At 42.4% G+C, this 22,225-nt stretch overlaps 1 protein-coding gene across 9 annotated transcripts in view; it reads left to right on the top strand.

The window, feature by feature from the left end:
* The window catches only part of LPP (LIM domain containing preferred translocation partner in lipoma), a 618,933-nt gene that overhangs the window by 62,660 nt on the left and 534,048 nt on the right, over positions 1 to 22,225 (top strand). The window contains exon 3 of one of the 9 annotated variants that reach the window (XM_054585111.1): positions 2,290 to 2,414. The exons of the other annotated variants lie outside the window; for them this stretch is intronic. The gene's annotated coding sequence lies outside the window, so the exon portion shown is untranslated. The remainder of the gene's footprint in view (positions 1 to 2,289; positions 2,415 to 22,225) is intronic. 9 annotated transcript variants of the gene reach the window in all.

Here is a 22,225-nt window from a genome sequence, read left to right on the forward strand (position 1 = left end):
GGTGGTGGGAAGAGGAGGCACAGGGCTGGGAGTTCGTGATTCTGCCACTGACCAGTGAGAGGACTTGGAGTCGACCCTTCTGTTCCCCATCGGGATCTCAGTGTCTTCATCTGTGAAAAATGACAGCGCTGTGAGATGACTCCTAAGATTTAAAAATTTTGCATGTTTTATGGTGTCAAAACCATCAGTGTTGCTGAGGTGCATAATTATGCAGCTGTTTCTCTGATACTTTTCAATCTTTAGATTTAATCTATTCAACAATGTATAATTTTTTAAAGGGAAGCTTTTATAGACACTTCTGAAATATAAGAGTGGTAGGGGGGATAAATGGATGTTAAAAAATAGAAAACAACCAATTAAATAGTATATAGCATGTAATTCTCCTTGGAAACTTACTGAGAAATTGAGGAGCACTTTAACAACTGGTAATTTAAATTGCATTTGAACTATGCTAATGGTTTGTTTGCATGGGAACTTCAATCATTTCACAGCGGTTCTTTAGCAAAGCTGCTTGTTCTCTTTATGGAAAAGAAGAAAAAAAATATTAAAAGAGGAGCTGACTATGGAACAGGGAGGCCACTCTCATAGGTGCCCGGAGAGAAGCTGGCAAGTGTGAGCCACTGCCCTAGGGCCACGGTGGAGAGCTTGCCTTTCAGCGAATGGGGGAAGGAAGTCACACTTCCCTGGTGGCTGATGTAGAAACTGTTCTGGTTTGTATCTCCCTCTGCAAGGAGCAGCTCTGGTTTCTCGGGCCTTGAGGGTGGGGGGTGTCTTTTGTTTTCTGTGTGATTGCACTGTCCACAGGTCCAATGCTGCTAATGTGTTATTCCTCAGCAAGTTTGAAATTATGCCTTTCTCTCATTATAGTGGAATGGCTTTGAGAATTCTTTTTTTAAAGATTTTGTTTATTTATTTTTAGAAAGGGGGAAAGGTGGGAGAAAGAGAAGGAGAGAGATATCAACATGAGGGAGAAACATCGATCTGTTGCGTTGCCCACGCGCCCCCAACCTGGGACCTGGCATGTAACCCAGGCTTGTGTCCTGACCAGGAATCGAACTAGTGACATTTTTGACTTGCTAGTTGGATGATGCCCAACCAAGTGAGCCACACCGGCCAGGGCAGCTTTGAGAATTTTAATGTCCTTGAAAACCACTAGCTCTCAGGAAACTCATTGCTTTGCTGTGTTCATTTTGATTATGCTCCATTTTTCTAATTTAATTTCTTTCTGCTGCCCGGCTGTACGCTGAGAGCTTTGAAGCAAGTGTTCAGAGACGTGGGTGTGGAACTTGGTATTTTGCTCCAAAGCCCATTGTGTAACCAAGGGAAAGTCCTTCTGCCCATTGAGAACCCTCACGCTCCATCAAAGTGGCCATAACTGGATGCAGTGGAGCAAGCTCTGGCCTGCAGCCCTGTGCTGCCTGCCACTCACGGCTGTGGGCTCCTGGAGCGGCCGCCTCCCGCTCTGGCCCCAGCTTCTCCGCCTGCCAATTGGAAGAGTTGAGGTGGGTCATTTTTTAAGGTCCCTCCCAACTTTGTTCTTGTACGGACATTTGAAGACTGAATGGAAAAATATATGTGAAACAATTGCATGATTGATTTAATAATATTTAAAATGAGAACAATGAACATAGGAGTAGTAGTTTTTCTCGTATGTTTCTCCTGAATATTAAAAAAGCCACGTGTAAAACAACCAAATGCTTTGGCATCTGTGTATGCTGGAATGTATATTGCTTCATCTTTAATAAAATAGTAATAGCTCTTAATTAAAGGAAACACATAATGAGGACTTACTAGGAAGTGTCAAGAGTGTCTTACTCTCTGCTGCTCATTGACTCTTACTTTTCAGGCAAGGGAATTAAGGTTCAGAGGGCTTGCTAGGTTCCATAGTTAGAAATTTGTCTTTAAATTCACATTCCTTGTTTCTTTTAATTAGTTGTAGTTTAGATTTTGCTGTTAATTTTTTTCTTGTCTAAAACATATCTAACTAATTGATCTGCCTCTTTCATCTCTGATATTACTGTGAAGCTGTTTTCCCTGGAAAGCCGAGGATGAACAAGGGCCCTGGCATTCTCTTTCCTCACCAGTCGGAGGCAAATTAGTGAAATAAATGTGTCAGAAGCTGACTGGAGGCTTGGGAGGAACCGAGGTGTGCTGCAAGATCTGTGCGCTTTGAGCCTGGCATCATTCTCAGTATGGTCTAGTCAGCGAGTTCATAAACCTGGGAAGTCCTGAAGCTCGTGAGATCCTAGAGATTCACGAACAGCTCCTTCTCCCATTTCTCACACACAGGTTGGACCATTGAGGCTCAGAAACAGAACCGAGGACGGAACCCACTCCCCTGATTCTTGGTTTAGGGCTTTTTTTCACTGTGCTTCTGGGCACTCGTTGGAGGGAAGATATTTTTTCCTCAATTGGTGAGTCCTATGCAGATAAGAAAACATCTTTTTTTTATAGTCAACATTCATGTTTTAATGAGTTTTAAAAATCAATGGTTTTCAATGAAGGAAAGTATGGCATTAATAACGAGCATGCACTAAGAACTAGAGAAGGACCAAAATGTTCTTTCTTTTTTCTTAAGTTCATTGGCAGTGGGTGAAAAATAATAATGCTAATAAAATGTGTGGCAAAGAAAAGGCAGGACTCAGCTCTTGGAAGCTGGCTTGAGGAGAGATTGGAAGAAAATTTGGGGTAATGATGATTTCCGGTTGCCAATAATTGCATTCCTTCCTCCTTTCTCCTTTGACATGGAGGGAACGGTTCTTGAAATTGAAGACCAAAATGAAAATGTCAGTGAACAGTCCTAGGGACATTTGTGAGGAAAGAAAGTAATATTTTTGAGTGGCTTTTATTTACCCCTGTATAAGATGCTTCTTCTGTGATTTTATTTTATTTTCACAACAATCCTTTGAGGTAGGGGAGGCTAACTGTGCTTAGGCAAAGGGTTGAACCTGTGTCTTAAAGGGCTCACCAGAGCTTCATTGGGATCTGGATTTGAACTCTTGCACATTCAGAAAGGGGAATGGTAATCAGGTAAGATAAGTTTCCCCTTGTGTTTCAGAATTCTTCTGTCTTTAGAGGGTAGAACAGAACATCGTGTTCTAGAAAAGAAGGGTCATAAAAAGCATCAATGGTGTGGGCTACCGCAGGCTGTGAGGAGACTTGAGGCACATGGCTGGAGGATTCTGGGAAAGGCTTCTATTTACAGTTTTGGATCTGTAGTCTCCATCCTCAGAGCCAGTCTGTACGTGCCCCAAGCACTGGCTTTATATTGAATAAAATATAGGTATTGCTCTGTTTATGATGCAGATTTCCAATACAAAGCAGATGCTGTTGTGAGTGATAAAACGTAACTTCACTGAAAAGTGTGGCTCAGTTTATAATTACCTTTTGTTGCCCTTTTTTTTCCTTCATCAATGCATCTTAGAAGGACATCAGACTTTGCTTTGTACCTACGGATCTGTGTAAGATAGAAGGCTAGAGACAACTGTTTTGACTTTTAAACAGTTTAGCCTGTTAAAATTTCAAATGTGGTCTTGAAAGCATTGCCCCAGGCATGCACTTTAAGCATCGATTGTGCATCTTTGTTACCTGTTCTACCTCCTGAATTTTTTTCAGCATTTGAAATTAAATTGTGATGAATACAAAGGTTTACATTTAGATTAAAAAAAAAAAGTCTAGTGTGTAGTGACAGAATGAAAGAGAATACCTAGACAAGAGTGAGCTGGGAGAGACGTGGGACTTTTTATTTTCTGTAAGCTAACTGTGAGCTAACAGTGGATTTTGTCTACTAAAACACTTAAGTGGCCTCAGGCACATTAAATAGAGATGTTACTGACAACAAAGTGGGTAGGGGATCCACTGGAAACCGGCCGGTCAGAGGTAGTGTGGGCACCAGGCCCAGTGTGAGCACGGCTTGGCCCTGTCTCTTCTGGGCTCCTTGCTCTGCCCTGTTCTCTGTGTTGGCTTCATTGTTGGGGTGTTTCACTTTGTGGTCATGAGATGGCTGTTTGCTGCCACCTGGGCTGTAGGTCACCTCCTTGCCATTGTGGGAAGGAGTCCCTTTTGCCATTTTCTCATAGACTCGGGTAACTGTGTACTTCTGTACCAGTCACTGAGGCCACACAGAAGACACTGACAACTGGCATGTGTGAACTGGGGCTCTGCTCTGAATTTTGAAACCTTCCTACTCCGACTTCATGGCATCTACACAGCGGAGAAGTGGTGATCCTGCAAAAGAATATCTGGGTGCTGTTAGGAAGAAGAGAGAACTAAAGCTATGTGGGTGGCCCTAAACCTTTGAACTGTCCTGTCAGAGCTCCCCTAAGTATCAGATGTTAGTCCTCATCTCATCCTCTGAAGCAGTCTTGAGCCAACCGGACCCTTCACACAAGGATGCCGAGAGGATCGGAAATGATGTCCTACCAGGAACCGTTACAAGGATGAGATCCTAGAGGAGAGAGGATGCAGGGCACATGTGTTGATGGCCTTTAAGATGAGAAAACCTGGCCGGAAGAGGGACAGCATTGCATGTTCATGCTTGTTTCCCCTGAGTCTAGGAGAATCTCTGGCACATGATAGGTGCGCAGTCCATTTTCATGAAGAGAAAGGAAAGATCCAAAGGTAGTGCATGTCCCTTTCCCTGAGGGTGTTCTTCAGGCATGGGCCAGTTCTCTGTTGGAGCATTTTAGGAATTCTAGCACAGGTGAGTGAAGAAATGACTGGGCAGAAAGAGGCTTTTGGGACCAGTATGGCTTATGAAGTTTGTGAGTTCATAAAAAGGCAGCGAGTATGGTGGAATTGGTATCAGAAGTTTTTATAGTTATTATAATGGATGTACAATCCTAAAAGTACCAGATCCCTCTGCCTTCATTTCCTCAGTCATTGCCCTGCCTACCTCTCATGTTTGTTTAGAGCAAATGGGTAGAGGACAGCCCATTTTGCAAACTGTAAAGTGTGACCCATACATCATAGGTTATTACAGTTGTTTCATTCTTTAAAGACTCATCCTGAATATAGAGAACAATAGGATCTCATGTGCAGTCCTCAGCACCCTGCCTAGGGCATCAAGCCCAGTGTATGTGATTTTTCCTAACTCTGCACCCCTGTCATCCCCAGGATTGGATGGGGAGTGATTTGTTCTCAGTCTTGGAAAGGAGCTAGAACTGGAATCTTGCTTAGGGACAGTGATGGACGTTGACATGAAACAATGTATTATTATTACTTTTCACATTTGTTTTTGCTCTAGACCTGAGATTTTCAACCTTTTTTTATCTAATGGCGCACATAAACTAATTACTAAATTCTGCGGCACACCAAAAAATATATTTTTTGCCTACCTGACAAAAAAAGGTACAGTTTTGATTCATTCACATGGCACGGTTACTTTTGTGTTGGCTATTGTTACTTTTTTATTTGACACGCTAAGGGAAAAGAGGTCAGTGCTCCTGACTAAATAGTCAGATATTGCATGTTGTAAAAGTTCTTGCAGCTCACCAGTATGCTGCCGCACACAGGTTGGAAATCGCTGCTCTCGACAGTAGGAGGTGGAGAGAGGTAGACTGGAGACGAAGTGTCAATGCTTGAGAAATCCCCTTGCAGCTACAGTCTAGCCCAGTTGGCTCTTGCTTTGTTTGATTAGCTAATCGTACCTTTTGCTCCCGGCATGACTGGCCCAGCGGGAGTCAGGAAGGAAATTATTTCCCTCTGTTGATACTAGTGTACAATTGTTGACGGTAGCCAAGGGCTTTCAGTTTTAATATTTCCTCTTTGGTTCTCAGAAGAATCGGTTATTAGTCTGTGCCGGAAGCAAAGCATCGGTCACTTCCACTTGACTTTCACAGGTGAATGTATTGGCTTCCTATGATTACTTGGTCAGGTGGTTTTTGGGCATGTGTGACCATCTGCTTAGTCAGCTTTTGCTGCCTCTATGTTATTGCTTCAAAAATTACAAAAGGACTTGCTGGATCTGAGTAGGGACCCATCCAACCTCCTGTGGCCGTTTGTTCTTCTGTAACCTGGGGATGTCTTGTATGAGGTGTTTGCTGTCCATGAAAGTAAAAAGAAGAGGTATCTCTTTCTTTCCCTCTCTTTCTTTCTACCTCCTAGTTCAACTTTCTTCTATTTCCTGACCTGAGCACAGTGGAGTTACCCTGATCTTGGGGAGGGCCCTGGGAAGTCAGAGGAATTCTTAGGTTTCCCCTCATTGGAATACTGTGTAGTAGAAGGAGTCTTAGGCTGAATGGATGGGGAGCCTCTGAGTCCTTTGCGGATTGCTGCCAAGTATCCAGCCCTGGTTCACTGCAAGTGTTTTTGGTCTCTGCCCTGATCTCAGGATCAGGGTTTGTCTGGAAGTCAGTGAACTTCAAGATCTTTAGGACACCATGGTGAATTAGGCATAGTCCCTGACCTTGAGAAGCGTACAGTCTAGTTAGAAAGACATATACATGAAAATTAAATATACCTTAGAAAAATATTGTTTACAATGCTCATTCATTAATCACCACATATGCTTAGGCCTCACGTTAGGCACTTGGGAAATAAAGATAAGTAATTTATAGCCTCAGATTTCATGGAGCTTAGATGAAAGGTTGGAGAGTAGAAAGAGTTAGGAACATTGGAAAAGGTTTCCAGGAGGAGATTTGATCTCAGACCTTCTCAGTGAGCCTTGTAGTCTTAAGATATAAGCCTAAGGAGTTGGTACGTGGGGCCTCTGGCCAGAGTTTGGTTCACAAGGGTGGGACAGTTTCTAAGGGTAGATTTAGTTGATAGCAGTATATAGCTGGGCAGGTAAGGAGTCTCTCATCTGGCATGTTCATTCCGATCAATGTACTGTAGTGGGAAGTGTCATGTTGACTTTGAGCTGCACTGACATTTCCATGGTCATCTCTGGGTGGCCAGAGCATGCCTGCGTATATGTCACCAAACTAAAAAGTGTCTGCATTCTGGGGCACAGAGGTTCCTTCTGAGAGTTCCTGATAGTGAACCTTTCATAGTTTACTCTGCAGGCCTCATGAAAAGTGGTGGAGTTGGTAGGGGCCATTAAAATAATCTCAAACTTAGATGCTCTCTTCATTATCTCTTGCTGCGTAACAGATTACCCCAAATTTAGCAACTTAAGAGAAAAACACATTTATTATCTCACAGTTTCTGTGAGTCAGGAATCGGGAGCAGCTTAGATGGCTTCCTGACAGTCTCTTTCGAGGTTACAGTCTGGGGGTCTGCTGGACCTGCAGTCTCCTTAGCAGGCCCCATGAGGAAGGGAGTTGGGGGACTTATACCAAACTCACTCACAAGACTGTGGGCAGGATTCAGTTACTCACTGGTTGTTGGACTTCGGGCCTCAGTTGCTGACTGTTGGCAGGAGGCCACCTTCAGTTTCTTGCCATTTGGGCCTCTCCATAGTGCAGCTCACAACATGGCCCTGGCTTCCCTCAGAGTGGAGGAGTGAGAGATGCAAGCCAAAGCCTTTTGTGACCTAATCCTGGAAGTGACACATTGTTCCCTCTGCCTCATTCTATTTGCTAGAAGCAAGTCTCTAAATCTAGCCCACACTCAGGGAGAGGGATTGCACAAGAGCATGAATGCCAGGGGTGGATTTGTACGGGGCTGGCTCAGGAGCTGCCTAGGTTGCGTGTCGTGCACTACAGCGTAGGAGTTACATGAGGCCACAGAGTAAACTCAGCACACTTCTGTGAATCAGCTTTACTTGAAGACTTCTGGGGGTTAAACTCCATTTAAAATCTCAATATAAACATTGATATATAATAATATAGAGTACAGAATTGGCATGGTTTTCCAGAGGAAAAATACAAGTTTTCCATTAATGCGATGTTGCTACACTTTTACATTTTTACCCTCTTTAGCTTTGGGTGGAAATGTCTGAGTGTTCTTGCTTGAGCTCTTTACTGTTCAGGTGAGACACCAAGACCCAGAGAGGGGACAGGCTCTTCCAGGCCCACAGAGCCTTGGCAGCCACAGGAACGACCATCCGAGCCTCCTCCGACTCTAGCTCAATGCTTCCCTCCTACCTCTCCACACAGTCTATGTGTCATAATCAGCCCATACAACTTTTCAGCATGTTTTCTCTGCTTTCTGCAATCTCTATTCTGTTCCAGACACTCATGGAAGACAATCAGGTCAAGCTTTGCAGTCTGGAGCCTTCATGTTGTCCCTTTAGGTAAATTTCAGGGTTCGCATCTCCTCTTGGGCCTTGCTGTGTCCTGAAAAGTTGCATAAATCAGTATTACTTGGCTCAGACAGTGTGTCTCTGTAGTTATGAATAACATTTGTATTAAGAACAGTGAGCCAATACACAACATTACTGTGAGACTGACAGGATCAGACATAAAACCTCAGCCAATACCTTCTGTCTGGCAGAAGGTTCTTTTCCAGAACATCCATCTCTTCCCCCCACCAAACCAGGCTTTTTATAAAACCAAGCTTGGCAGTACATTTTATAGAAGATGACAGGTTCCCTTAGAGTCCACCTTAACCGTCCTAAAAAAACATCAATGGAAATGTAAGACTTAAAATAATGGTCAAGCTCATTAGGAGCCCTACTGCCAAAATGAGGCAAAGCAGCTTTGGTTATTGAGACTGTCACTGGCCAGAATGTTAATGCTATTCCCCATTCATGGCCCCTTTCAACTCTCAGTATTTTTTATACTTTTAGTGCTTTCAAGGTGTTTCTTATTAATTATTTGTTTTTATTAAAAGTCCTCAGTAGGGAATGGTTTTCGTGGGGTGAAGGCAACAAGGTAAAGCAAAATTTGGAGCAGGAAGACTATCTTGCATTAACTGCATAATTTTACTTAAGTTACAATTATTTTTTAAATTGATTTTCATACCTGAATAAAATGGGGCAAATAGCACCTATCGCACAGTTTCTTTTGTCCTCACAAAGCAGCATAATGTTTATAAAGTTTTTGAGTATGGTACTTGGTACTCAGTTGATGCCCATTAAACGTTAAGTTTAAACGTTAATTTTTGATACCCTTAATAGTCTGTATCTGCTAAAAATCACCCTTAGTTTTGTCAGGCGATTATCTCAAAGCCCCTGCTTTGAACTGTCCCCTTGGCTTGGAGCAGACCTGCAGCATTTGCATATGTCACCGAGATTTCATGTTTTCCTGAATAACTAAGAGCCTTAACTTTTTCACTTTTGCTTCCAACACGTGAATACAGACATCATAATATGCTCACATTTTCTGGTATTTGGAATATAGTAGTTCTGGGAGCAAAATGTTCATACATGATATTTCATGCAGAAGGCCCGTGGGGGATCTCTACTTGAAAAGTAAGTGTTGGCACTCGTGACAAGGTTGTCTGTCTAGGCTATGGGACGAGCCCCACTCCGCCGCCATCAGCCTCCTCATCTTTTGTAAATGGAAGCTTCTCTGGGGCCTGCCGGGCACTGACCCGCTTTGGCTCCTCTTTGGACTTCTTTAAGATGACATCACCTCACCCTGCTCTAGTGGCAAGTGGCTTGAGTTATATCAGTTATTTAAAATGATCTAATATTTTCCCCTTAAATCTAGGGCCCTGGCTCATTCTGTGATTAAGCTAGTGATTTATTTATAATACGGTACAAGATGGCTGTAGCCACTCTATGATGTAATCTAAGAATGACATGAAAACAAAATAGGCTTTTACATAATGAAAGTGTTCCTGTAATACAGTTTATAGCAGAGTTTTTGTTTTTTTTTTTCATTGAGAATCAAGATATAGTCTTTACTTTTCCTCTACTTTTCTTTTATCTTTTTTTCCCATTTATGAGTCTTAAGGCCTTTAAATCATTTTTCAAAATCAACATTTAAAACACAACAAAAGACCTTGGGTGACTCTTCTGATCTTGTCTTGCCGTCATCGTCGTGGGGTCCTGTTGGTGCACAGCAGCCCTCATCATTCCTTCGCTTATGCTGCTCCTTCTGCTGGAAGTGCTTCCCTGACCCTGAGTTTTCCTCTGCTAAAGACAGATACAGAGCACTCGTTCCTACAGATGGCAGACTGCTTCAGGCCAGCCCAAATGCTCCCTGCAGGGCTCTCTGAAGCCTCTGCCTCTGCTTAGAAACCCTTTATCTCTACTTCTTAGAACTGAATACAGTAGCAAGCTTCCCTTCTCCACTCCAAGGAATAGTCACAGAGCATCAGCATTAGATGAGGAGAAGTGACTTCGGAGAATAGGGACAAGGGCCTTTGTAGGTCCCGGTTTGTTCCGAACCCTGACACGAGAGGAAGATGTGGCCCATCTTTGAGCTTCAGATTTCTTTATCTGAAGAATGAGTGGTTTGGGTTTCATTTCCTGTGACCATATAGTGTATTGATAGTGGCTCCCTGAGGCTCTGTGTTGAGAAGGATCCTGAAGTTGCCTCTTGACTTAGTAGGAAAGAGTCCATGATCATTTAGCAATATCTGTAATGACTGTAGGTGGGGAAGGGAAGCTGGAGGCATACAAGAGGTCTCTTGGCTATTTTTGGACTGGATATTTAGCGATCTCTTTTTGTTTTATTTTTTGGGATACTTTGGTTTACCTACCTAAAATGTCTTGCCCAAGGTCACAGAGCAGGTAGTGGCTAGAACCTATTCTCAGGTATACAGATGGTTAAAAACTATATATTCTAATCTCACATTTATCTGTACAGACTGGCTCTGGGAGTTGAGAAGCTGGATTAAACAGTACCAGAGAGGTCATTGTTTACTGAATGAACAAGGCTCCCCAAATTCTGTATGTTTTTCAGATGGAGTAGGATCGGGAGAGGCCTTTCACCTCTTGGTCTTCTTTGCTTCCAAAGAGCTCTAATGTTGCACTGTTTTAATTTATGTCAAAGATGGCATTTTAAGGTCAAGGTCAAAAAGTTATCTGACTTTGCCAGGATTTTATTGGGTTAGGGCTCATGGCGTTAACCCATGAATCCTTTGGATTCTCTGTGCCCCTCCTCAACCCCAGACAAAATGCTTAGTTTTCAGCAGAATGCTAAATTGCTTGAGCAATTTTAATTGCTAGGTCAGCTGCAAAAAAAAAAGAAAAAAAAAAAAGGAACAGTGGAAGAGACAGATAGATAGAAGAGAGAAAGGAAGAGGGCAAGTTTAGGATGACTGATAGCACTGAAACCCAGAGCCTCTGATTGATAAAAAAAAAAAAAGAAACTGGAAGTCGTTGGAGTAGAGAAGAGAGAAAGAGGAGGGAGGAGGCGGAAGCAGGGCAGGACTCTGCATGGAAGGGGGCATAGACTCTGTCTTTGAAGGAATTTAGGTACAGGCTAATGCTGATGGGTCTTTTGTAGAGGGAATAAGAAGTTGGACTACTTGTCCTTTAAGGTCATTCCTGTCTGGACAGCCTGGAATTTTCAGAAGGCACATTTTGTGTGCATTTAAATAATTTCTTTTTTGAAATGAGGGCTTTGTGGATGAAAGTGACTCTTCATTTCTCCATGGTGCTGGCACACAAAGATGCTGACTTATCTTGGGCAATCTTTTGTCCCATTTAGCATTATTGATGAAGGGAAGGAGGCTAGCTGAGGATATGTTAGTAATTTTTTGTACTGAATTATTTTTGAGGATGATTTTTGTGCTCTTTAAAAAGGTATTTCCTGAGAATTCTATCTCGTAGGCCTCCCTTAATCCATCCCTCACCATTCTACTGTTAATAACTTCCTTTTTTTACTATCAGAGTGCTTCTTGTGTCTACCCTAGAATATTCATGTCACTGTGCTCTGCTATAGAAGCAGATTTTTAGGCTTCCTCTTCCACTAGATTGTAGTAGCTTCTTAAGAGCATGAAACCTGTCTTATTTCGTAAGAGGACCCTTGGTGCCTAGCGTAGTGATTTGCAAATGAAAATGATGACTCATTAACTTGACAACTGTTTATTGAGCATCAACTGTGTGCTAGGCACTCTTTCAGGCACTGGGAATAGAACCATGAACAAAATCAAATAAACCTATTTGATGGTGACAGTTAACATACAAACTAAGGAGTAAATATATAACTTAGGTTGTAATCTATTTTCAGAGGAACCATGAAGCAGTTTAAGGGCACAAAGGGTAGGGGGGATACAGATTTAAAGTCATTCAACTGAGAAGGTCTCACTGATAAAAGTGCACTTGGGGCCGTTAACCTGAGCTAAGAGGGGGGAGAAATGTTTCAGGCTGAGAGAAAGCTATTGCAAAGGCCACGAGGCAGAGGCATGCTGGGTACCTTCTGGAAAAGTGGGGGGTCACTTCAGTTGGAGTGCAGTGACCAAGGTGAACAGTACAGGAGAGAAAGTTACCCATGCTCATAAAAATAATTGCAGCAACAAATTTTTGTTAAGCACACACTGAAGATGCTCAGAAAAAAAAAAAAAGATTGGCTTTGTGATTGAAAGAATCCTCAGAAATCTAACAAAAGGATGACAGAAGGTATTTCTGGTTTTCAGCTTTAAGATACAGGGGCAGTGAATGGGGGACTGGGGCAGTAGTGGTGGGCAGCTCAGAACAGGTCCAGTTCCAGAGAGTACTGGTTCCCCTATTTGTTGCCTCCTGTGGTAGAGAACTCTGATTCTCTGTTCCTGAGATCCGCACACCTGCAGGGAGGGAGGCTGGGTCCCTGGGCGCAGATGGGCAATTGCATGCTTAATCACCCATTCAGGCACCCACTTATTTGTTTTCCACATGCAAATATGGTTTTTTTGCAGATGGATTTAATATATTTGTTGCTTCCCCATTTTATTTAAAACAAAACAAACGACCACGACCAAGCATGTCAGTTGAAGGCAACAAATAAGAAACATGAGTATTTGCTATTCCCGTTGATGACACGGCTGAAAGGGATTCTAGGCAAATCACTCTTTTCTGTTGTCAATTTTATTTTTACTTTATATTAGCCCTCCTTAACATCTTAACGGTTTTAAAGAAGGATGCGGTATTATTGAATATTTTCCTAAATCATTTTCTCAATATTTCAGGTTCCATATTTTTACCGTGTGGTTTCCACTGTAACCTTTTTATTCTCTGAACTTGTGGACTTGTAAAAAATTAAAGGTGGGGGCGGCATCATGGAATCTCCAAAGGCCATTGGCAGGTGGTGCCTGCAACTTCTTTAGCCTGAAAATAAACAAATAAACAAACACAAATTAGAACCATTTGCTCCTATTAGTGTGCTACTATTACTTATTGTGCAAGATCATGCAAAAAGTCACTTCCATTCATCTGGGACCCTGTAAGTAAACACCAGTTCGAGAAAGAGGGCTTTGGGGACCGATTGCTTTTTGATTTCTAATGAAATTTCGGAGCTCGAGAGTGGGATGTCAGAATTGGTAGATACTTTGGCATTTATTTTATCCCGAACACTTTATTCTATAGTTAGGGAAACTGAGGCCCAGAGATGTAAAATGACTTCTTCAAGGTCTCGGGGAGTGCGAGGTAGCCATTGGACTTGAGCAGCGGGGACCCTAACAGGTGACGACCTCCCTGGCCTGGGGCGATGCAGAGGCTGTTGGAATGCACAGAGGGTCTCATCTCAAGGTGAGGTCTGTGTGTAAATGGTGTCTGTGTATCTCATTTTTATCTCATAAACTGATTTAAAAATCTTTTTGTGTTAAATCTCAAGTAGAGAAGCAGTGATAGGGAATGTGGGTAGAGATTGCTTGCAGCTTGCTTTCCAAGGTTGTAGACTGGAAAGGTTGCGTGCGCGTGTGTGTGTGTGTGTGTGTGTGTGTGTGTGTGTGTGTGTGTTTGTGTGTGTGAATGAGGGGGGGAGAGAGAGGAGTGGAGATGAACAAACTAAGAGGGAGAGGCAGAAACACTTTGCAGCAGGAGCTTCATAATTAGACACAAAATTTCTGAGCCAGTAGGAAGCCTAAAATGTACTGAATTGACTGCTTTATTTCGTAGAAAAAGAAACTGATGTCCAGAGAGATTAAGAGCCTAGCCCCAAATCATTCAACTTTGAGTTGTTAGAATTTTAGACCAGCAACATCCTTGGAAAGAAACATGTGTTTGGAAATTACCAGTCCTCACTATCAGATCATATGCACTAGTTAGCTGGCAGAGCTGCCCTGGTGTCTGCCGTCTCTGGAGTTCCTTCCTCAGACCCGGGGTTGGCAGGAGGAGCAAGACAAGCGCTTTTCTGTCTTTGCAGACCTGATAGACACATAATCAGACATCAAATGAACACTTAGCCGGCAACTCCAATGGCTAGCTTACAAATAAATGATCCTCTGGAAAAGTTAGGTTTGGCGATCAAAGCCAGTGAAGTAACCTTCTGTGTCTCTTTTATATATTGTTAAATGTAGGACTCCTTTGCGGACTCCTTTGCTTGTAAGTGTGAAATGTTAAGATGCTGGATGATGGGGTGTGTGTACTGAGCACGCGGTGATAATATTGGGGGTAGCCTGGGAACAGGAAGGTCTGTATGTATGAGAAGGGCAAACTTTTATCAGGATCATATTGGGAGAGGGTTACCATGCTGTGTAGTGGTCATGGGAATAACAAATGATCTTGGGACAGCCTGGCCTTGACTTTGAAGGCATCTAGGAGCAGGGAGTGGAGAGTGAGGAAAGGAGTTTTTTTTCCTTAATTTTTTTTAGATATTTTTATTTATTTTTACAGAGAGGGGAAGGGAGGGAGAAAGAGAGGGAGAGAAACATCAGTGTGTGGTTGCCTCTTGAGTGTCCGTAACTGGGGACCTGTCCTGCAACCCAGGCATTTGCCCTGGCTGGGAATCGAACCGGCAACCTTTTGGTTCGCAGGCCCACAGTCAGTCCACTGTGCCACACCAGTCAGGGCTGGAGTTTTGAGGTAGCATGAATTTGGCCGGCTGTGTCTGCTCTCTGTGCAGGGGCCTCTCTGTAGAATGGGTGCCCTGAAGTGCATGCTGTCTGTTCCTCCTGCTGATGCTGTGTGGCTGGGTATAAGTGCTCCCACAGTTTGCTTGACAATCTCAGACACCAGGGGCAGCCTCTGTGTCTCTGTCAGGCACAGCCTGTTAGGAGTTTCTGTGTCTCCCGACTGGCTCCCCATGTTTTTTCCTTCTCTTTTTCTAGCATCTTCACCCACCTCCCCCTCTGAAAAAACATTCATCAAAATGGTCTGAAGGTTCATTTATGTTGATTTTTGTAACTAATTTGTTTCCTGTTCATATAAGTACTTAATTTACTTTAAAAAGTACTATCCTTCTCCCCTCGGACCTCTAGCTTTCTTGTCTACACAATCTATTTTTGGAGAATCTTTAGGGAATTATTGAATTTGTTGGAACTACTATAGGAGCAATTCAGATGACACAATCCCCCATTTAACTTGCTTTTCTAGCAACAATTTATTTTTCCTTTAGCTGTAAGAGGTAGCAGTGGGAAATAGGGTATTCTGAAAAGAAGAAAAATGTGCCAAATGAGTTGCTGATTTCCAGGGAGGCACATGGAAAAAAGGTTTTTATTTCAGTGACCTCTCTGCTCATTGGAAAACTCTGGGCTGGTGGATTTCATGACCCCGAGACTGTGAGGGCTCTCAAGTTACTGAAGTGGTGAAGGTAAATCGCAGGAAAGGGGATGCTCTCTTATTGGGCTCAGGGGGGTTACGGAGACAGGATGTCCTTTGGCATTAAGACACATCATTTCTTCCAGGTGGGTAATACTATTCAGGAAGTGCTCCCCTGATTCCCCAACTATGTGGAGCACATATGGATGCAGAGCTTTTAGAGAGTTAACCTTAACCTGAGTTGAGCTTTAGCATGGCCAGTGGCCGACCTCAGGGATTCCTATAGGATTTTTTCAACACATTTCTTACTTAGAGACACTCCCTATGCCATTTTTGGGGCGTCTCTCTTCTTCTCGCATTTGGGTCTATATGGCATTATTAAAAATAACGCAAGAAGTAAGAAGGTAGGAGAGCTGAGTTTTGACCCCAGCTCTACCACAGCCACCTGTGGAGCTATTCACAAACATTTTATTTATTCAACAAATATTTAAATGAGCCCTTTTATACATGAGGTCCCGGAGATTCAAAAATGTATAAGATGCTCTTCTTATCTTCGCCATTTACAGTGGTGGGTAGAGGGCTGCCTTCACAAAGAGAACACGAGTGACTTCTCCTTTGTGGTTCTCCCTTTTACATATATATGTGAGACCGGGCTAGATGATGCCAGGGTCCCTTTATCATGATGTGCTCATTTGTACAAAATTTGTTAAACATCCAGTAATCACTTATCTCTCTGAAAATTGGCAAACATTTCCCTCTTCTTCCAGTTTATAGGGGGTGATGTTAAAGATGAATGAGTCAATATCTACAAAATGCTTTAATAAGCAAGTTGGAGAAAGACACGATATAAGTTTGAGGCATTATTATTAACAGAAAAATGAAAACAAGGGCCGATGTTTTCAGTGAGAGAACAGATGGCTGCTTTGTTTAGAATTTGGGTATAAAGGAGAGAGAAAAAAAGATACTTGCCATATTGTTTAGGCCCTGCATTTGAGTGACTTTAAAATGCCAAAACAATCTGGTTAGGAAAGTCCCATGGATTCAAAAAAGCTCCTACACTGATCAAACTATAATTAATATAACAAAAAAATGACAGTAAGAAAAATCCTCATAAGAAATGCCACAGTGACAACTGACACAACCTAACAAAAACTTCCATTTTTGCGTCAACTCTAGAAACTTAATTTTTCCTGTCTTCAGGAGATATACCACACAGAGGAACAAATTTGGGGGGACTGATTTAAAACTGTTTCTTTTTAAAGTCATCCTCATCCCCCAGGTGACTTCAATTTTCTATGACTAATAAAGGAAATCTTAAGGATTCATAAGAAATTGGGAATCCTCTCCCACCTTTGCTGTTGGATGCTGATAGAAAAATGGTGTGAGTTGGGGTAGTTTAATTAGAGAGCAAACATTGAAGGACCTGGGGTGATGCTGCAGGAGGCAGGATAAGGGAGGGAAGGACCTTTGACAAGCTTTCGAGAAAAGAGTTGTGAAGTAGTGTCTCTCTCTCTTCCTTTATTTCTTAATTATTTCTTATGATCTGTCTGTGCACTACACAGTTAATTACTGTATCCTTTGGGCATGATCCTTCCCCTCTGGGTACTGTCAGTCTTGAGTCGACCAAACATGTGGGCTCTGAGAATGAGTCACAGGCCACCAAGCTGACTCTCCGTTCAGGTGCTGTCTAACGTGTGGTGTGACTAGGCAGGGTGACCTCAGTCTCTCTGGACCTTGGTTTTTTGTTTTGTTTTGTTTTGTTTTGTTTTTGTTTTTTTCACTGTGGAAAAAAGAGTTTAACCAGAATGTTGATTCTGACACTAATCTGACTTTAGGTCCCCATCTTTTTATATATAGCTATAGGAAGGCTGGTCATGGCTTTTCATGTGGGAGTGTTTAACAACAAACATGCCTTCCCAAGACAAGAGTAACAGCAAGTCCACATTGCCAAGGTGGGAACCTTTTAACCATTCTCTCAGCTGGATGTTGAAACTGCCCCTCAGCCCTCTGGCAACCCCAGATGGCAGTGTGGCATAGCTTGGGGTGGCTTCTTCACAGCCCCACTGCCAGCAGGCTGGGATTGGGGAGATGCGCCTCTAGGATCTGGAGTCCTGGGTTCTAGTCCCACTTTCTGCTCCTCACCATGTGGGACCTTCTCCAAGGTTTCTGCAGATCGGATTCACTGGTTGGTCTGTGAGTCATCAAAGCAATGAGAAGACACTCTACTCTGCCCGCAAGGCCAAATCTTTGCCCAGAATACTCCTGGGGCCCTCTCTCAGTGTGCTTCATGTGCATAGTCAGCCAAGGGGGTCCATGTGTGATGGACAGGGAGGCATTATTTGGTTAGACACTTAATTCCTTCTACCTTATATTTGAATTAGAAGTATAATTATTAGTTGTACAGGTGACCCTTTCTATATCATTCTGGCAACCCAGCCCCTTCTCTTGAAGCTGCAGGTGCACATGCCTCTCCTTTAGCCTAACCACTTTGCACAGCACCTACTTGGTGCCCTGGACTCATCTTATGCCCTGGACTGTGGACTCAGCTGTGTCCTGCTCATTTCTGAAGCCTCAGCATGTTCATTGGTAGCTGATACATAGTAAGTGTTCAATTAATGTCCTTTGAATGAACATATGGTGGATGTATGATTCTGTAGTTCCTCACCAGGTCATCCGTTCCTCGAGGGCATGGACCGTGTCTAATGAGTTTCTTTCTTTCACCAAGTATCCAGCCCAAGTCTTTGAATACAGTGTGTAATCAGCTGTTGTTTGTTGAATTCCTTTGAAGAGAAGTGGAGATGGATCTGGAGTGAAGAAGGCACACTGAAACATAAATTGTTCAGCTTGGTTACATTGGATGTCTCGGGAAAACTCAGCTGACAGAGGTCATAGAGCACTTGTGGGTCTGTGATTGAGCACCATGGGGGTGCGTGGGTACTGGGTCCCCCTGAATGCCTCCTTGTCTGTCACATACAGACCCCTTTGGTTTGGTTGTCTGTGCTAGTGATCCTATGTCTTTCATCCTTTGTCTGTTGCAAATGTCATTTTTTCCCTGTTCTTTGAGCTCACCATTCAAGGCTTGAATTAGAGAAAATTGTTTGCATAGTGCTGCCTCATTTGATTGTAAACAGTGTGTGGACAGGGCTAGTGTTTTCTCATAATTATTGTGCTTTACATCAGGAGTCCCCAACGCTGAACCAGGCCACACAGCAGGAGATGAGCAGCAGGTGGGGGAGTGAAACTTCACCTCGCTCCCCATTGCTCCCCATTGCTCCCATTACTGCCTAAACTCCATCCCCCACCCCCAACCCCGTCCATGGAAAACTTGTGAAGCCAGTCTCTGGTGCCAAAAAGGTTGGGACTACTGCTCTACATGGGTTCTAGCAGAGCCATGTACAGAGAAATGCTCAGTAAGTGTCTGTGGACTTGAATTTCATTCCACTGCCTTAAGTCTCCTGCTGCCTTTCACCTCTTCTTAGGAGCCAGCCTGTGTAATAATGCCACACATACGATGAAAACTGCAAAGGGAACTTAATAGTCTGAATAATCAAATTTAGAAAAGCATGTTTCTTTCTCCAAACTCCCCATTTGTGTGTGTGTGTGTATCAAAATAACTTAGTTTTTGGGTGTGCCTGCTTTTTAAACAATCATATAATGGTAGATATATGGTGCTACCCTTATTATTCTTCGTTGCCCATGAAAACTTCTTAATATGAGGCCTGTCTGGAAAAAGTCCAACCATAGTTAATATAGTGAGAATGGTTTGCATGATATCGATGTAATCTGGCAGCCAAGGAGAGTGGAGTGGAATGTGCATTCATGAACAGTGACGACTTCACTGTACTGGTCAGTGGGGGTGGTAGAAGCTGTTGAGTGAGTATATGTATTGTGTGGCCGTCACATTCAAAAGCAGAGTAACGAATCTGCATCACATTTTGCGTTAAGCTTGAACATTCTGCCATGGAAACTATTTGGATGATTCAGAAGGCTGCAGCTATGGTCAGCTGGTGATTGGCAGCTTCATCACAACAATGTGCCCGCTCATGCATCGCATCTTCTGCAGAGTTTTATGATGAAACATCAAATCACTCAGTCCCCCAACAGCTCATATCTGGTGTCCTGCAACTTCCAGCTTTTCTCAAAATGAAAATCAACTTTGAAAAGGAAGAGATTTCAGAACATCGATGAGATTCAGGAAAATACAGTGGGGCAGCAGATGGCCATTGGAAGTGTGTGAGGTCCCAGGGTGCCTTCTTTGAAGGGTACGGAGGTGTCATCGTCCTATGTACAATGTTTGTTGTATCTTGTATCTTCTTCAATAAATGCCTCTATTTTTTCATTGTATATGGATGGATACTTTCTGGACAGACCTCATATGTTAGGAAAACAAAAAGTTTACCATATCTTGATTGTGATCATTGAAATATGTTTTTAAAGTTTTCCATTTTAGTTTTTGCTTGATACCAAAATAGTGTGACATGACGGGAGGATTTCTATTAGAATGGCCCTTGGATGAGCTATGTGCTTCTTAATCATTTTGTCATCTTGAGCAAGTTTCTTTGTCCCTCACTATTTCATTATCTCCTAAATGAGATTATAGAACAAGATGATCTCCACAACTCTTTCTTTTAATTATTAACATTAAATCCATGGTACCTGAGGGCTTTGGGAACAGGCATATATTTCTAAACATCTACTTCATTTTTCTGCCCTTTGAGTGTGAACGATGACCCATAAATCTCTATAATCATAATCCTCAGTAACTTTCAGACCCCTCTAGGAAGCAGACACCCTGCAATTCATTGCGCTAATTTGTTTGTGATTAATATCCTCTGTCCCTACTCATTTCCCAAGCTCAGGTTTTGAAATTGTAGGGAATTCTTTCCCTCTTGCACTAAATATCTTGCTTAAAGTTCTTAACCCATTAAGTATCTTAACATCTTACTGACATCTAGGGCTTTTCTTTTGCTTTTTATAGCCTCAGATGTGAGGTTATGGCGTCTCAGCCTCCTTTGCTAGAAATTAGTGGTCTAAGCTCCAGAGTGGGGACTTCGGCTGTCTCAGGTCACCTACATGTACTAGAGTGGGAACTATATTCAGCCTCTACTTGAAGGCCCTACAGGAAAGCCTCTGACCATCAGAAATTGGAGAGGAGTGTCAAGATCTGCATGTGACTAAGCTCAAGTCCTTTGAACAGGAAGAGCTTTATCTGATCCGTCTGTGAAATGGGATGATGACTTTTTGCTGCACGAAGGTTGTCCAGATGACCTCTGGAGAGTTCTTCCTGTCCTGGGATCTATCATTTTTTGAACAATTAAAACCTTCACCCACCATACAAATTGGCATGTAGTTTGGGTGGGGAATAAATGTTGGGGCTGTTTTTTTAGAGCCTTAAACTTTTTATAGAGTAATCGGTAAGAGAGAGATATCTTTGTAAAGCTAGGGAATAGGTTTATGTATTATACATAAAGAAGGTGATAAAAACTGATATTCACATATGTAAAGTATTTTAACATTTTTTTTATACATTAGTGAAATTGGTTTGTCATTTTTTGTTGTTGTTGTTGTGAAAATTGAACCGGGGAGAGAAACAAAATGATGTTATCAGCATCAGTCTAAGGACACTGCAAAATGGCAGGTGGCCGAAGCTTTTTCTAGAAATTAGAAACTGCAAAAGAGTGTACAATCTTCTAGTCTAGTGGTTTGCAATCTTGGCCACTTATTAAAATTCCCAGAGGAACTTTAAAAATATGCACTGTCCCTAAGCTGCTTACCTGAATCAGGACGTCTTTGGGTGGGGCCAGAGTTTGATTTTATTTTAAAGCTCCTGGGAGAACACTAATCTAGTCTGGATCTTAGATCTGTGTCTTTGATGGAATCTTGGCTAACATCTTACTCAGTGGACTGCACTTCTGGGCTATCATCTCCTTGACACCTGAGTGAAAACTGCTGGACAACCAGAAATTTCACCCAAGCAACATGAGTGCACTGGAAACTCTACTGAAAATGCTTGAGGCCATGCAATAAATGTTGTGTGCAGGAAGAGAAGGAGTTAACGTTTTTACATTGGGATGTGCCTTCTTTTTATGCTTCTAAGAATGTTTAAAAATGACAGCAAGGAATATATTTCATTGCTTTAATTGTTCAAGGCCTTTTAAAAGTGTGTGCAATAAAATACCATTTAAGCTAACTGACCTTTATATTTTAATGCTTTTTGGAAGGGAACAATACCTAGTATTCAGCTGCTGTATATATATATTTTTTTCAGTCAGCAGAGCCTGTTTTGGAATCAGAGGACTGAGAGTTTTGCTGCCTTCCCAGATATTTTACCTGTTTCAGTTTAAACATCAAGTTCCATTGGGTTGATGGTTCTTGACCTCATAATGTCTATCCTTCATATCTTTTTTTTTTATTTCTCTTTCCAAACTTATGCAGAAAGGAAACTTCAAGGCCTGATTCACTGATTCACCATTTTTTTTTCTTCTGCTGGGAAGGTCAGGTGTATAGTGGAAGGCGACACATAAGACTCAATCCATATTCTGACAAAAAGAATGCTCTCTGTCTCCCACCCCCATCCATTTGGTGATACTTAACCTTGAAGGCCACTGAAGATAGAGTTTTAAAAATTGATGCTAGCTATAACCTTGTTAGATATAGTTCGTCTTCCAGCTTTAAATTTGCTCTTCCTAGAAGGGAAACAGTACTCGGATTGCAAATGTAGTAAACTGGAATTTCAGAGGCTTGAACTGACCTAGAGATCTTGTAATTATAGCC

The sequence above is a fragment of the Pteronotus mesoamericanus genome, unplaced genomic scaffold (genome assembly GCF_021234165.1).
Source record: "Pteronotus mesoamericanus isolate MK-2021 breed Mesoamerican mustached bat unplaced genomic scaffold, CSHL_Meso_final contig_82, whole genome shotgun sequence".
Classification (NCBI taxonomy): domain Eukaryota; kingdom Metazoa; phylum Chordata; class Mammalia; order Chiroptera; family Mormoopidae; genus Pteronotus; species Pteronotus mesoamericanus.